Source organism: Choloepus didactylus, chromosome 11 (genome assembly GCF_015220235.1).
Source record: "Choloepus didactylus isolate mChoDid1 chromosome 11, mChoDid1.pri, whole genome shotgun sequence".
Classification (NCBI taxonomy): domain Eukaryota; kingdom Metazoa; phylum Chordata; class Mammalia; order Pilosa; family Megalonychidae; genus Choloepus; species Choloepus didactylus.
In genome coordinates this window covers 26679017-26694816 of record NC_051317.1, presented here as the reverse complement: position 1 = coordinate 26694816, position 15800 = coordinate 26679017, and the positions used below count along the sequence as shown (strand labels likewise).

At 44.1% G+C, this 15800-nt stretch overlaps 1 long non-coding RNA gene across 1 annotated transcript in view; it reads right to left on the bottom strand.

Annotated features, from left to right (window-relative positions):
- Window positions 1-302: 302 nt before the first annotated feature.
- LOC119506412 overlaps window positions 303-15800 on the bottom strand; it is a 68380-nt gene continuing 52882 nt past the window's right edge. Inside the window, exon 2 of the long non-coding RNA XR_005210990.1 lies at window positions 303-604. This is a non-coding gene — a long non-coding RNA (uncharacterized LOC119506412). The remainder of the gene's footprint in view (window positions 605-15800) is intronic.

Genomic DNA, 15800 nt, shown 5'->3' with positions numbered 1-15800 from the left:
CAATTCCTTATAATAAACCTCTTAATACATGAATACAAATATCCTAGTGGGTCTGTTTCTCTGCAGAACTCCTCCTCATATACCCCTTTCCTAGACGTTCTGAAACTGTCCTCCCACCAGGGTCTCTGGAGAAGCCAGAATGCTGCAGTTGGCCCAGACAGAAAGCTCACTGCTCCACTGGCAGCTCACATGGCATTGAACAGCATGGCCATGCTCATTACCATTGTATCCAACTAAAATCTGAGTTCCTAAAATGTCTACCTTGGCTCTTAGGTATATTTTCTAGAAAAAAAAGACAGACGTAAATTAGTATTTTGAACATTTTTACTGCCAATGCACCACATTGTATTTATCCCTATTAGTTTCATTATGTTCATTTTGTGTCTTCATTCTGGTCTGCTGGTTGCTGTTGGAATCTTGACTCTCTTTTGGATGCACTGATCACCACCAGGTCCAACCTGGCCTTGCTGGATCCCAAGAAACGCCTTCCAGGTAAGCAGTAACCAATTATCTAGTCCCTTGGTTGGTTGACCAAATAACCTAACTCAACCATTACCGTCTGCCTTTCTCCATCTTGTCCAGGAGGTAGTCTGCCCAATGCCTGCTAAAACAAAGAGAGACCAAGTATATGCCATTATCCTAACAAAATTCTATCAATAGAGAGGAAATGTGATTATTAGGCATGGGATTTTCTTTAATGGATGCATGCTGACTTCCACGAATTTCATCTTTCCTTTTAGATGTGCTGTAGATACTTGGTAACCCACCAGGGTCTGACTCCATCCTGCAACAATAAAATGAAGCTGCTAAAGTGTTTTGCATGTTTACTGTACAACAGGTACTTACTATCTGACAGGTTCCATCTCGTTTAATCCTCACAGCAAACCTAGGAGCTAGGTATCAACTCTACCGCCATGTCCATATGATCAAAGTGAAGTCTAGAGGGCTCAGGTTACCATAAATTGTCAAAAGTCACCAACTGATAAGGGACAGAGACAGGGTTTGATCTAAGGTAAGGTCCCCTCTCTTAGCCGCTCTCCCAGACAGCCCCCGGGAGTCATAATTTTGATGCAGTCCACCTCAGCCCCTCTCCCCACGAGCTCTCTTATCTTCCACACCCATTCACTCAACCATTCAAATAACATTCCTGGAGCACCAACAGCATGCTAAAACCACATGCGGAGCATTACAGCAGGTGCTGAGAAGTGAGTGAGTGCTAGTGAGCGAGGAAACACAGTGAAATCACCGTTAACAGAAGAAAACCCTCCTAAGTTCTTCTATTTGAAATTTGAAATTGCTCTGTTCTGTCCACTCCAACAACGATATGTGATCTTGTTTCTCAACTGCCTATCTATGCTTTACTTTTATTTCCCTTCACTTTGCACTTATCATACACATTATCTATAATTACTTTATTTCTTGAATTTCTACAATGTAGGGTCATTGTGGTGCTGAAATCATTCTCTCAAATTATAACAACCGTTTCTTGCCATGTTCCATAAACTTTTCTTACTTCACATTCTACTCTCCTGAGTCTCTTGCTATACTCCTTGTCCACATTACCTGCCAACTTTATTAAACCCTCTTCATCCAAACTGGAAAGCACATCCCTGCCACCTTGCCCCCTCACCTGCAGGGTTCCCCAGTGCCTCCCTGCTCTGGGGATTCTGTTGTGGCCACACTCAGCACACATGTAAGCTCCTCCACAGACTCTTCTCTGATGTCCCTTGCCCTATTAGTTACTTTTCTGCCAGGGTTTGAGAGTCATTAATCTACATCACAATTGATCAAGCTCTTTTCTGTTCCAGTATTAGAAAATAAAGTCCCTGAAAGTAGACCCTGGAGTGCTGCATAAACGATTGGATGGATGGATGGGTGGGTGGATGGGTAGTTATTTAGGTGGATGGAAGGATGAGTAGTTAGGTAGATGGATGGATGGATGGATGGATGGATGGATGGACAGTTAGGTGGATGGATGGATAGTTAGGTGGATGGATGGATGCATGGATGGATGGATGTGTGGGTAGATGGTTACGTGGATGGATGGATGGATAGCTAGGTGGATGGATGGATGGATGGATAGTTAGGTAGATGGATGGATGGATGGTTGGGTGGGTGGATGGGTGGTTGGATGGGTGAGTGAGTGGAAACTAACACGGATTACTCCACATTTTAATTCTCCTTCACCCACAGGTTAAAAAGCATAACCTAACCCTACCTGCTTTCCTTTTTCAATGAGGCCCCCAGTCACCTTTCCCTCTTCAACCTCAGTGCTCTCTCCCTAAACCAGGACTCAAGTACCCCATATCTGAAATTCTCAAGACTCTCCCCTTAAAATGTATTTCCCAATCATTTACCATACAGTCTTTCTGAAATATGCTTGCAGGCTGCAATTGGTGATGATTCTATATTGACTCTCACCTCAGGCTCAAGCACTGGGTTTCAAAGGCCTTCATAAGTCCACTTCACTTGCCCAATACGTGGCCCTCATTTTCACTGCTGGGAGCACACTCACTGCCTGAGTGGGGCTGGGTCCCCATCCGGAGAGACTCGCTGCCTCTTCCCCTCTCCGTGGCCCAGCCCCCACGGAGGACTGCTTCAGCCGGTACTGCTCTAGCACCCTGGGCATATTGTCCATGACTTAGTTTTGTTTTCATAGTTGTTATCTTTCTTTATTCAAATTAAATTATTAAACAGTTCATTTTAATAAATAGGAAGAAATTAATTAAATGATTAGGTAGAGAATTAACCTTCCAAGAAAGGACAAAACCTTCTTTTAAGACAAACATGACTGACTGAAGAACTCAAGAATCTTAAGCAGAAGACACTGAATACCAGCAATGTCAACAAATGTAACTTACGTATTCATTCAACAAACCTTTTCTAATACCTACTCTCTAGGTCCTAGCACAGTGAACAAAACAAAATTAGCATATTTAACTGCAGTTTTGGCATTCTTAATGAACTGTTTTTGAAAACATAGGAGAAAATCAAAGATAAATTTCAACACATTGCATTTATCCAAGGTGTTTTGAAAAAAATTAAAATTAAGGAATTTGACTTAAATTTCATTGCCCTAAAATACTATATGTTTCCAGTATTTTTCTTTTTAATGCAATTTTATTGAGCTATATTCACACACCATATAATCCATCCAAAGAATACGATCAGTGGCTCACAGTATCATCATACAGTTGTGCATTCATTGCCACAATCAATTTTAGAACATTTTCATTACTCTAAAGTGAAGAAAAAAATAAAAATAAAAAAGAACACCCAAAACATCCCATACCTTTATACCGCCCTATTATTTATATGTTTTTTATCTTTATTCTATTGCTCATATGCTCATTCACTGGTTAAACATCTTGAGTGTCAGTCACCAGGTTTTCACTATCACACAGTCACACGACAAAAGCTATATAGTTACATGATTACCATCAAGAATCAAATCTTCTGGATTACCATTCAACAGAGTCAGGTATTTCCTTCTAGATATTCAAATATACTATATATAAAACAGGAGTATCTATATAATGCATAAGAATAACTTCCAGAATGACCTCGTCTTGATTCTATTTGAAATCTCTTAGCCACTGAAACTTTATTTTCGTTTCATTTCTCTTCCCCTTTTTGGTCCAAGAAAGCTTTCTCAGTCCCATGATGCCAGAGCCAGGCTCATCCCTGGAAGTCATGTACCATGTCACCAGGGAGATTCACCCCCGCTGGGAGTCAGGTCACACGTGGGGGGAGGGTAGTAAATTTATTTGCAGAATTGGCTGAGAGAGGCTACATCTGAGTAACAAAAGAGGTTCTCTGGGCATGACTCTGAGGCATAATTATAAGTGGGCTTAGCTTCTCCTTTGCAGGAATAAGTTTCATAAGGGCAAGCCCCAAGATGGAGGGCTTGACTTATTAAATTGGGAAATCCTAATGCTTGCAAGAATATCAGGAATTCCCCAAGTGGGGAAGTTTAATATTTCCACATTTTTCCCCAGTCCCTCTAGGGAATTTTGCAAATACTTTTTTTTTTTATTTTCTGCCCCAAATTCTCTGGGATATATCAGGGTATTACGTTAACTTGTACAGAATAGGAAGATCTCATTCCCCATTCTAGTTTCCATGTAATTCTGTTGTTTAAATAAACTGACCATACAGGTTAAATTAGATAGTGTGCTACAGAGAATATAAATTTTGTACCAAATAAACATCTCTTAAATAACAGTTTAAACTCAGGAACAGATGTGACTGCTGTAAGTGCTTATAATCTGGGAAACTTTGCAATAAGCCTTACTAAACAGTCTGCACTCCTGCATCCTTGATTTCCAGATTTCTGTCCACTTTCTATCCCCTGATAACCTACATTCTCAAATTCAATTATCAGCATTTCCTCATTACAGTTAATTTGTATTAGTGAGGCCTTACAATATTTGTCCTTTCATTTCTGGCTTATTTCACTCAACATATTGTCCTCAAGGTTCATTCACTTAGTTGCCTGTCTCACAATTTCTTTCCTCTTGTAGCCGCTCAATACATACCATAGTTTGCCCTTCTGTTCACACATCGATGTACCCTTAGGCCACCTCCTTTCAAGGCAAATCATGAATATTGCTGCCATAAACACCAGCGTGCAAATGCCTATTTGTGTCCCTGCTTTCAGTTCTTCCAAGCATATACCAAATAACGGGGTTGCAGGATCATATGGCAACCCTATACTTAGCCTCCTGTGAAACCACCCACTGCCCTCCAGAGAGGCTCTGTGCTTCACTTTATAATCCTAATTAAATTGTAAGGTCTTCGAGGGCATAGTTTCACCTAATAGCCAATATGGCCTCATTTTCAGAACAAAAATCTGTTCACGTGACTTGATGAATAAAGTGTGCTTACAAGGAAACAGTGCAGAATATTCAACATCCACCCCATGTCTGAGAAAATCTGGGAAAAACCATTCCCAAACCCTAATGACCTCTTAGGAAAATACCACCTGGCTTCTTGCTTTCCCGCCTGAGCTGGATTTGCAGCTCCTCCCTCCAGTTTCAACATGGGGGTCCACCCATTGCATGTGCTTGGGAAAGCCCCCCACTCCCACTGGAGTGGGAGAGTTGTTTGGGTGCATTTATTGATGCGTCAGGGAAACTGAAAGCAAATTTTCAAAGAGAATCGCACATCATTAATTCTTATTGATGTTAAAACCTTTGCTAAAAAGGTTTAGCAAAACAAAAACTGTTTGATGAGCATCATACTCAATGTCAATAACAGGAAGCAAAACCAGTGTTAAAACACGCTAAATAATTGCCCAACGGTACTTGTACCCATGCCCGCAAACTTCTACTAGGCTAATTTTTCACTACACTTTTAATTACCGATCAATAATACTTTGCAGCTGACATTTAAAAATGCTGAACCACATGTAGGAACACAGACTGAAAGAAAATCTACAATGTGGGACTGAATTCACCGAATCAATAAACTTTGCCATTTAACAAATAGTAGCATGTAAACAGTCACCAACATCAGCCAGCGTAAGGTCTGCCCCTGCAGGCCTGAATTGGCGTTTAGTGACTCGGGCCCAGCTCTGCCACCCCATCCAACCTCCTCAAACTTCACAGGCTGGGGGGTGCTAGTGACTCCAAGCCAGGCAGGACATCGTCCGGAAAGCGCAGGAGCCATTTCTGTGCCCTGGAGTTCTCCTTAGTTAAAGGAATTCCTTTACAAAAATCAAAGAGTCTGCCCAATAACACAATTGATAGAATCATAAAGACATTAGAAAACAGACATGAGATTTTAAAACCATCCTCTTGTGAGTATATCAATTTTATCTCCATCATTCATTTGGGATTTCAGCATACGTGTGATAAAATATCCATCCACCTTGCAGCCTAAAGAAAAGGCAGCCTTCGAAGACCCATGCAGACCTCAGGAAAATCAATTTTTGTAGTGCACTGTGGTGGAGCATGAGCTATCTTTATTTTTATTATTATTAGCAATAATAATATATCTAGACCCTAAGTGTGTCACACCTGTGCTTATTGAAATGCCGTTATCGCACTGGAGTCAGGAGTGATGTGTCTAGGCTGAGCTGAAGCTCGGCTTCTACCCGCAGCCACTGCTGTTTGATGCGGTGTTTGTAAAATGCGGTCCTGGGTGGGTCTGCGGCTCTCCTGAGTCACTGCTGCCCCTTTTGACTCACCAACTTTCCACCTGACATTTGGCCAATGCCAGGGTCCTACAGAGAAATGGAAACAGATCCACTAGGAAGTAGATGGAGACATTTATTTTAAGGAATTGGCTCACGTGACTAGGGGGACAGGCAAGTCCACAATCTCCAGGGGCTGTTGCTGCTGTGAGCCCTGCAGAACTTGGGGTGCTTGGGTTCCCGGGAGCCGCTGATGAATTCTGTCTTCTGCCCAGGCAGCCACGCCCTCTGCACAGGTGCTGGGTCCTGACTTGCTCTGGAGCACCCGGAGAGAACAGGTGATATTGAGAAGCTTCCTCCATCTGGAAACACCCTCAGGCAGCTGTCCCAGTGCAGAGAGGCTGCGGGAAGGACAAGGCTCTCCGAGGCCAGGGCGAGGGCCCCGGGGAAGGCCACGGCTGATCCCAGGGCCCGGGGAAGGCGTCGATCCAGGGTAGCAGGAGGGAGATGCACTCTCCACGCCCCAGCTCCGGGACAGCAAGCAGAGGAGGGGGCCCCGGGGCAGAGCTGTGGGGAGGTGAGGTCTGAGGGACTGGACACACAGTGGGACAAGGACAGAGCCCGGGCTCTTTCCACCTATGCACTCACTCCCTGGTGTGCCAGGCTTCCCAGAAGGCCTCTGGGCCCTCGGGAACAGGGGGTCAGCAGGGCTAGTCTGAGGGAGGGGCAGTTGGTCCTCTCAATTCTCATTTTAGGGGGTCCTCCATCACCACGACCAGGCCTTAAACCCTTCAGCAGCACAATCAATACTACTGATCACTCCTTGCAGTTATCACTGTACTGCAGTGTTGAAGAACAGCAGTGGAACACCTGCCCCAGGCATCCAGTCTGCTTTGGGGGAAGCTGACTGTACCCAGGTCTCACGAGTGGCCTGATTCCTGAGCCTGGTTTAAGGAGTCCCCATGAGCCTGCTTAAGACTGCACCCCTGCCCTGCAAGAGTGTGAAGCATGCTTGTGATGTCTTAAGTCTTGCAGTCATTCACCACTGTTGGGGACGATTAAGGTAGCATGTATAAAATCCACCCTCAGCGATGCCGATGCCGGAGATACGCAACATGGCCGCTGGGGCTGATGCAATAGCGGCTTAAGTTGCCCTCAGCCTTCTACGGAAGTGATAGCCGTTCGCGCCTAAGATTCGCGCCTAGAGTGCTAGCTTTACTACCTGCCTTCTACCCCAGCAACAGTAGCCACCAATCCTGTGCTAGCCTTACATCTGCCATCCGCCCTAGCAACAGCAGCAGCCAATCCTAGACTGCCACCCGCCTTTGCAGCCACCAATCCTAGGCCGCCACCCGTTTGTACTAGCCACTCCCTCTACCTTAGGGTATATATACCCTGCCTCTTCAATAAAGTTTTGCAGCTTGATCAGAAACCTGTCTTGCTGTCGTTCCTCGCGTCTCTTATCCCATACCATTCCTCCCTCACAGGATTTGGAGCTTCCGTTGAACGTCCCGCCGGCCGGGACACACCACCATGAGAAAAAGGAGTCTGGGTGGCAGCTGGCCCATGGAGCAGTGTGGAGCCAAGAAAACCACAGCTCAACTGAGCCAGAGCCTTGATCAAACCATACCTGAAACTCACACAAACTCTGAACTTAACTATCCTAAGGGCCAACCAGCCCAACTTATTATTTAAAACATAAAACACAGGAATGCAAAAAGGGGACTTTGCTCCAAAAGTTTTCATTCAATTAAAAATGAAGCACAATTCTATATATATCGCAGGGACTGACTGACTAATTGGCATAATGGGAAATTACAGCATTAGAGAGTTCTCATTAGTACACAGGGAATTCCTCAAATTCTGCCATCTCCAGAGAAGCTTCCACAGTATACAGACGTGCAAACAGAGTAGACTTCACTCTATGAAGCCCAGCATTTCCCACTGATACATTAGTTGGAACTGAAGTGTCACATCATAGTCTCTACAAGTTCTTAGAAACCATCATGAATCCGAGCTTCCTTTCTCCTTCACAAGCCTGCATGGAAAGAATCACAAATTATGTCCAAAGATATTTCAAAAACTTTCTAGGTATCTGGATTAATAAACTCAAGAAATAGTAGTTTAGTAAATATTTGATTAAAACATGATTTTTGGATTAAATTTTAAAATAAAAATGTTTGTGCCACATTTGCAGAAACTAAAACATCCCCCAATATCATAATATTCCAATATTACTGAAATTCATTGTTGACAAGCCATGGTGGCTCAGTATTTCCAGTTGGAAAATCACCACTGGAGTCATTTGGCAGAAATCATTGTGAATGAATGAGATAAAAATGAACACTTGTTTTTCCCTATTGCTTCCCAGATTGCTTAAAATTGGCTCAAACAAGGTGGAATAATGGTTCAAATTGGTGAAATGTAATTTTACATGGAAGCAATTTTTCAATGGCATGAAAAGTCACTGTGAGTAGAAAAGTGATAAAGCCTAGTTCCTAAATGTTGTATGGGATTCCTTAATGCTCTAAGGGATTCCTAAACCTTGTATGGGATTCTAGAATCCTTGTTCTTCACAGCGTGTGTAGTTTTTGTATAGAATAAGCAGAATCCTCAAGTCATTAGATCGTACAATAAATCATTGCCAAAACCACTTTTCCAAAAATGATATTTTTTTTTTTAAAAATGTGGTGGCATAATGTGATGTCACATGAAAGGACTTAGAAACGGGACAGCTGCTAGCGGGTGTCAGGGCTGGAGTCCTGTGCTGCTAACACAGGTCTGGTTTCTGGATTGAGTTTTCAAGTAGTTAAGTTATTGGTTGCTCGTGTTTTGTTTCCTTTCTCATGCCAATAAAGACTAAGAAGTGAAATCTAAATTTGTGTATTTTATAACCATTACATGAACATGAGAGGGGATGTAAAGACTCAAAAAATTCCTTAGCACCATCTGTTTGGACCTTACGTATTCTCTGTTAATGCATGGATTAGTGCTTGTTGTCACTGAACTATGGGGAAAAGAGATTTTGTCAATGTAGACCATCAGTGCTACAAAGTGATGCAATTTGTAATCTATTTGCATTTAGCCATCTTGACCCAATTAGCTTTTCTGGACAATGGTTGGGAAGTTAGCTGGTAGTTGGGGTAAAAAAAATACTGAACTACTTAGCAAGGAAACTGCTATTTAAAATATCTGAAGATACATTTAGAATCTCTTTACTTAAAAGGAAAAGGCACTCAGGAAAGTCTGACTGCCATAGTTCTACTAAAAATTACTCTGCAAAATTTAGTCTGCCAGGTGGAACTGCTCTCATTAGAAGCAGATAATTTAGTACCCCGATTGTGATGCAACCGCCACTCACTGGTGTAAGAATAAATACTCATGCTTCCAATCATGATTTAATTCCCATATAGTATCAGAAAGAAATCTCCCTTATGGTATGGCCAGATTTTCCCACAAATCCAGAGCCTGGGTGATGGCAGGGGCAGATGACAAAGGAGGGTTTGTGGGAGCGGAGGTTCCCTTCCATGTCCTGTAGAAAATGGCCCTGCGTAGAGATTGTGTGAGAGTGTGGTAAGCATGGAGGGAGCGTTTCAGTGCTGTCAGGTTAGCGCATGCACTTTGTCATTAAACCCAACCCATGTTTAGGGACTTCCCAAAAGTTTTCTAGGGCATGCTTGCTTCATTGAGCAGAAGTTCCTCGGTCATTTCTGTGAGATTTAATTATCAATTTAAGAAGATGCAATATATTTATATGACACAAGTAAGCTGAATTTAAAATTGCATAAGTGCATTTGATAATGTTCAGATTTCTGACAAATGTGAGCATGATAATGGAAACTTTTTCTTGATATGCTAAGGGTATTTTAATTAACCAGACAAAATTATAATTATAGAAAACACTAGCATCACCTCTCAAATTAGCAGAGAAGCAAGAATATCTACTACCACATTATTATTAAAGATTTTAAAACTAATTTAGGCCAATGTAACAAGATATGAAACAGTAAAAATACTTCAAGACATCCCTGAACATAGTGAAAGTGATTAAACTAGAGGAGCGGGTAGCAAAAGACAAGACAGAATTTAACAGAGGATTATGAATACTGAATCTCTATATAATTTTCTTTTTCTTAGTTGCTAGGGTACTAGAATAGCTAAAGGGAAAGAATTGAAATGGTGAAGCTGTAACCCATAGCATCCTTTGAAATTTGTTTTATAGCTATTTGTTAGATTGTAATTTGAAAGCTATCACCTCTTTGTATATATGATGTATCTCACAATAAACAAATAACTGAAACTGTGATATTGTAACTCATAACAACTTTGGAAATTCCTATATAATTAATTGTTAAAGCATACTTTGAAAGCTATTACCTTTTTTGTGTATATGTTATGTTTCACAATGGGGAAGTGGCTGAAACTGTGGAGCTATAACCTATACTGTTTTTTGAAATTAGTTCTCTACTTCTTAAATAGCACTTGGAAAGTTATCACTTCTATATATATATATATATATATATATATATATATATATATATATATACACACACACACATATATGCTATATTCTACAATAAAAATATGATAAAAAATTAAAAAAAGAACTTCAAGAAATTAAAAAAGAAGAATGCCTTGGTTTTTTTTTTTTTGTAGATGATATGAAATATGTATTTGGCAATATACAACAAGAAATATAAAATGTTTATACTGTTTTTGTAATCTAGTAATTTCAACTGAGACTTTTTTCAAGGAAACAATGTTTAGAATTGAATATGGGTAACAATCCTGACACATACAAGAAAGTGTCCGTTAAGAAACACTAGCTCCGTGCGTACAGGGGCAGATCCAACCCCCGGCCCGGCGGGTCTGGATGTGCTTTCCACCACTGATTGGCTCTGGAACATGGCCAAGTTCTACAATCATTCTCGGCTTCAGTTTTCTCGTGTGTAAAATGGAGATAATCCTATAACTTACCTCAGAGGGTAGATAGGCAAAATCAAATTATTTCACACATGCAAACTGATCAGAGAAGCTGTTGGCATATGGTAAGCACTCAAACGGTAGCTGTTGTTATTGATGCAATTTCATCCAAATTAGACAAAAGGCAAGACAAATTAAAATAACTTTACAAAAATACAGCTCTCTAACACTATGGTTAATTCTTAAGGCTTCGGAATCAAACCAGGTCCAGGTTCTGCCACTGGCTGACGTGAGGCCTTGGGGAGATTTTTAAGCCATCTGGGCCTCAGTTTCTCCATCTGTAGAGGAAAAATCAATAGAACCTGCCTGTGTGCATATGGAGTATGTAGTCCCATGCCTCCCGTAGAGCAAACACTCAACACACATTCATAATAATAATAATTAATGTATTGTTATTTTTAGAAGTGATAACATTACATTAGCAAATGTAATAATGGTAAAATGTTGTGTTAAGTTCTACAGAGAACCTATGAAACAGGATATGTGTGTGTGTTCTAAGAGATTCTAAAGAATTTACTCAAGAGATCAAGAGATTGTGAAGGCAAGCTTGAAATCTGTGGGCAGGCCAACACTGGAAATTCTGGTAAGAGTTGAAGTCCCAAAATCCGTAGGACAAGCCAGCAGGCTGGAAACTCAGAGGGGAGTAGTTGGTGTCATCTTGATGGAGAATTACTTCTTTTTACTGGAACCCCCAGTGCTTAAGGCTTCCACCTGATCAGACGAAACCCACCCCCATCATTGGGGGTAACCCCCCTCACTAAAGTCAGCTGGTAGATGCTGATCCCTACGAGATCCCTCCATGTCAACCCCTAGGCCAGTGTTTGACCGCACACCTGGGCACCACAGCAGGGTCTGTTTGACACAAGAAATGAAAGGCTCAGCACAAAGGACGAGCTGACACCGAGTTAGGAGGACAAGGCTTTGGCAGGCGGGGTGGGGCGGGGGTGGGGGAACCACCCGTGAGAGACGAAGCGGAGGCAGCAGGACTGGGCTGGGCGGTGAATCGGAAACGCCTTGGGTGACACACTGTGGAGCTCCAGAGCAAACTGCCCGTTGGAAAAATCCATGTTGGAAGAAACAAGGGGCCCTGGAGACCCAGCACACCCATTGTTTCTGGGGCTCCTGGGGAGCATGTGGCCTTGGCGTGGTTTGTTGGTGGCTGCAGCCCCCAGCTGGAGAGCACACCCACTCCCCGCAGCTGGCCACCGGGTCCCTGGGCTGTGATCCAAAGCCACACCAGGAAGGTCTGGGTGCTGGCGGCCATGCCCTTCCCAGCCTGGGTTCGCTGCAGGTATCCATGCCCAGCCAGGTGGGCAAGGGGGTACGGAGCCATGCCCTGGTGCTGCCTGACCCACGTGCCCTCTCCCTGCCCACGGGGAGCACACAGTCCACTCCACTCCTGCCGAGCAGGGCCAGCCTCCCTTGCAAGTCGGTGACGCCTCGTCTTTCCTTCTGTTCCCTGGACTCATGGTGCCGTCAGCAGCCGGCCAAAGGGGAACGCTGGAGCAGAGGGTGTGCATTTTAGGAGCCCCAGCTGGGCAGGAATGGGCACGTCCCCACTTCCCTCCTTCCTCGGCTGTTAGCTTTGGCTTCCCGGGAAGAGCGAGCAGTGGGGGTCCCGGAGGTGCTGTGGCCGGGGTTGCTTCTTGAAGGGAGATCTGTGCAGCATGCAGGTGTGGGCAGCTGAAAAGTGACCCCCGAAGGCCTCCAGGTCCTCATCCCTGGAACTGTGCCTGCCAACATATGTACAGAGGGGCTCGGGACCCCTGCACCTGCCCTGGCTCCTTGGACGTCTAGAATCCACACTGGAGTCTCGCTGCCCAGGTCAGAGCTCGGGGAGGATTTATTGGTCCTCGTTGCCCTGCTTTTCACAGAGGTCCCCCTCACCATTGTCATATATACAAGTGGAGGGAGCCACAAATAACCAGGCAAAGAAGCACACTGCACCGCATGACTGCACGCAAGAAAATGAATCCATGACAGAAGGATTTACCCAGCTCGGCTTCTAGTCGTGTCAAATCCATTCCCAGAGTAGTGTTCTCCGTATGCACTTTAAAAGAGTTTTCTCTTTAACCTGGAAGTTTAACATTTTAAGTTGAATCCTTTCTACTGAAGAGCATCCACATTTAAATGTGTAAAGATAACCTCCTGGAACTCTATACATAAGTAAATATGTTCATTTGAGAAAAGAATAATTTTTGGGTTGATTCAAAGCTACCTGAAAAACTTTGCCTCAGACTATCCTGAAAAAGGAAATTTTAAACTAAAACTTCAATGGAACATGTTAAGAGATAACACTGAGTATTGGCCGAGGCAGAGGAAGGGGGTAGTAATGGGAAAGAGGCCCCAAGAAGTTTCCAGAATCCAGATAGTGTTCTGTTTCTCAATGACATTTTGTTCAGACACCCGTGTCCTCAGCCCATCTCCACCCTCGGACACCCGCGTCCTTGGCCCAATCTCCACCTTCGCTCCCTCAGCCCCTGGTTTGCTGTCACACCTGGCTGGCAGCCTGTGTCTGCCTGTCCCAGCTGTCCTCAGACGTCTAGAACCTGCTTTGCCCGAGCTGGCAGTGCCTGGGAAGTGACACCTGGCTTTCTCCCAGGGTGACCCCTGACCGATGGCCCCTAACCCACGGGGTTTGTGAGTCCCACTCCCCCACCTTCCCACCCTGTGGCCATCTCTGGGGTGCAGACCCCAGGGGATCATCCCGTGTTCCCTGCTTGGAGCTTTGATGGGCCCTGCAGCCAGTTCTGTTCCTCCTCTCCGGGTCCCAGCCCCTTGTCCCCGCTGGTTTCTTTCCCCACTTCCAATATTTCCCTCAAGAGTCCTCATCCAAAGCCTGACCCGGGAGTCCCAGCCTCAGGAACACACAGGGTTTCTTCGGTTTCTTCAGCACCTTTAATGCCTAACGGGCACGGCCGCCCACCTCGGGGTGCACTGAGTCACCCTCCAATTGGCCAGCACGCTCATTCTGGGCATCGCTTCGAAGCTCTGTGTGCGTGAGTCTACTCCCTGAAAAGTGAGAGTTGGATCCCAGTTCCCCATATAGAAGTTCTCAGCAAATATCTGAGTGAGTTCCTGTAATTTCAAGGGTGGCTTTAGTCTGCACTATCAGGGAGTGGGGTGTGTGCTCCAGGGACCGAATCTGTTGCTAACAGCATTGGGCTTCCTCCCAACTGTGTGTCAAAACATCGTCGTGACTCACAGCACACAGAACTTTACATTTCAACATCAGTCTGCCCAAAAGCAAGCAGGGGGCAATCCATTCCTCTAACACTGAAATTTTCTACAATATGCAAGACATGATCTTGTTTAAACAAAATAATGTATAATCAGCACAGAGGAAACACTGCACCATTGAACATTATATAAAATTAGTTAAGGGGTAAATGTAATGAATTCAGCTCCAAAACTGCATGTGAAGTCAGTTAAAATCAGTAAACCAAATAAAAATCTAATCAAATGGTCTTGGTAATGTTACTGAATTTCATAACCTGACCCTAATGATTTTATTCTTCTGCTTTAGAGTTAAAATGCACTTAGGGCTTTGTTGAAATTCAGGTTTTTATTCTGCACCTGCAGTGTGACATGGGGCCATCAAAGGCACACACAACAAGCCCCTAACTCTCCTCAACGCTGGCCTCTCCTTCGGCAACGTGCCGTCCATGGGGGCCGTGGGCCCTGAGCTGGCAGCAGGGCTGCCCATTGCAGGAGAGGGGGCTCAGGACAAGCCGGTGGCTCACCGGCCACCTCAGGAAGGTCCAACAGCTGCTGTGGTCTCTAATTATTCTATCAAAAATGCTGGGCTTTCCCTCCCAGTTTCCCCTTTGTCCTCAGCTGTTGTTTGAGTTTCTGTAAAACTAGATCCAAAAGCATTTTGCAAAGCTTAAAAGCAGATTCTTTAGCAGCTTTGCACCAAGAATTTTCACCAACAAATGTAAACTATTCCATGGAAATGAACTATCCCGGCTGATGCACCTGACATGAAAATTGGATCTGGGGTCTCCTGGAATAGCTTTGTCCCTCTCCAGTTTTTGTTGTCAGTCGTGGTGGTGATGGAACCACCTTAACCACATGGCGTGGTATCGAGGAAGTTTAACGCAAAAGGAAAAGAACTCAGGTGAGCCAAGGGAACGCGAGGGACAGAGGGACTGGTGTCTGAAGGAGCCGCCATGGCCGCTGCCACCTGCCGGAGGCCCTGCAGTGGGGGGGGTCCACAGGCCAGGTTCATGGAGGGGGGCCTGGGGCTCCAGCCGTCCACAGTGGCTCACAGACCCTCGTTTCCAAAGCACTTCGACTGCGATTCTGTCATTAAACCCAACAAATTAGGTCTGACTTCCATGGACCTTTATTTTCTTACTGACAGCCACGATTTCTCAAGCAATTGTCGTAAGCTTTCAAAACAGTAAATATTTATCTACATTGATGTCCAAGAAGGCAACCCAAAGATGTAACCCAATATGTGCTCTTAAAAAGGAAGATGTTATTTTAGCAAGTAAGATTAACTGATGTAAGACAATGCTGAAGTAACAGGTGCAGCAACAGCAAAATCAGCTTGCTCTGCCTTCAAATAAATGCACCAGGTCAGGCACTTCAATCCAGTGGCATAAACCGGGCACTGGTGGGAGGTTGAATAAAAGCACGACACCACGTCACCACCCGGGACTGAACCAAAAAGACC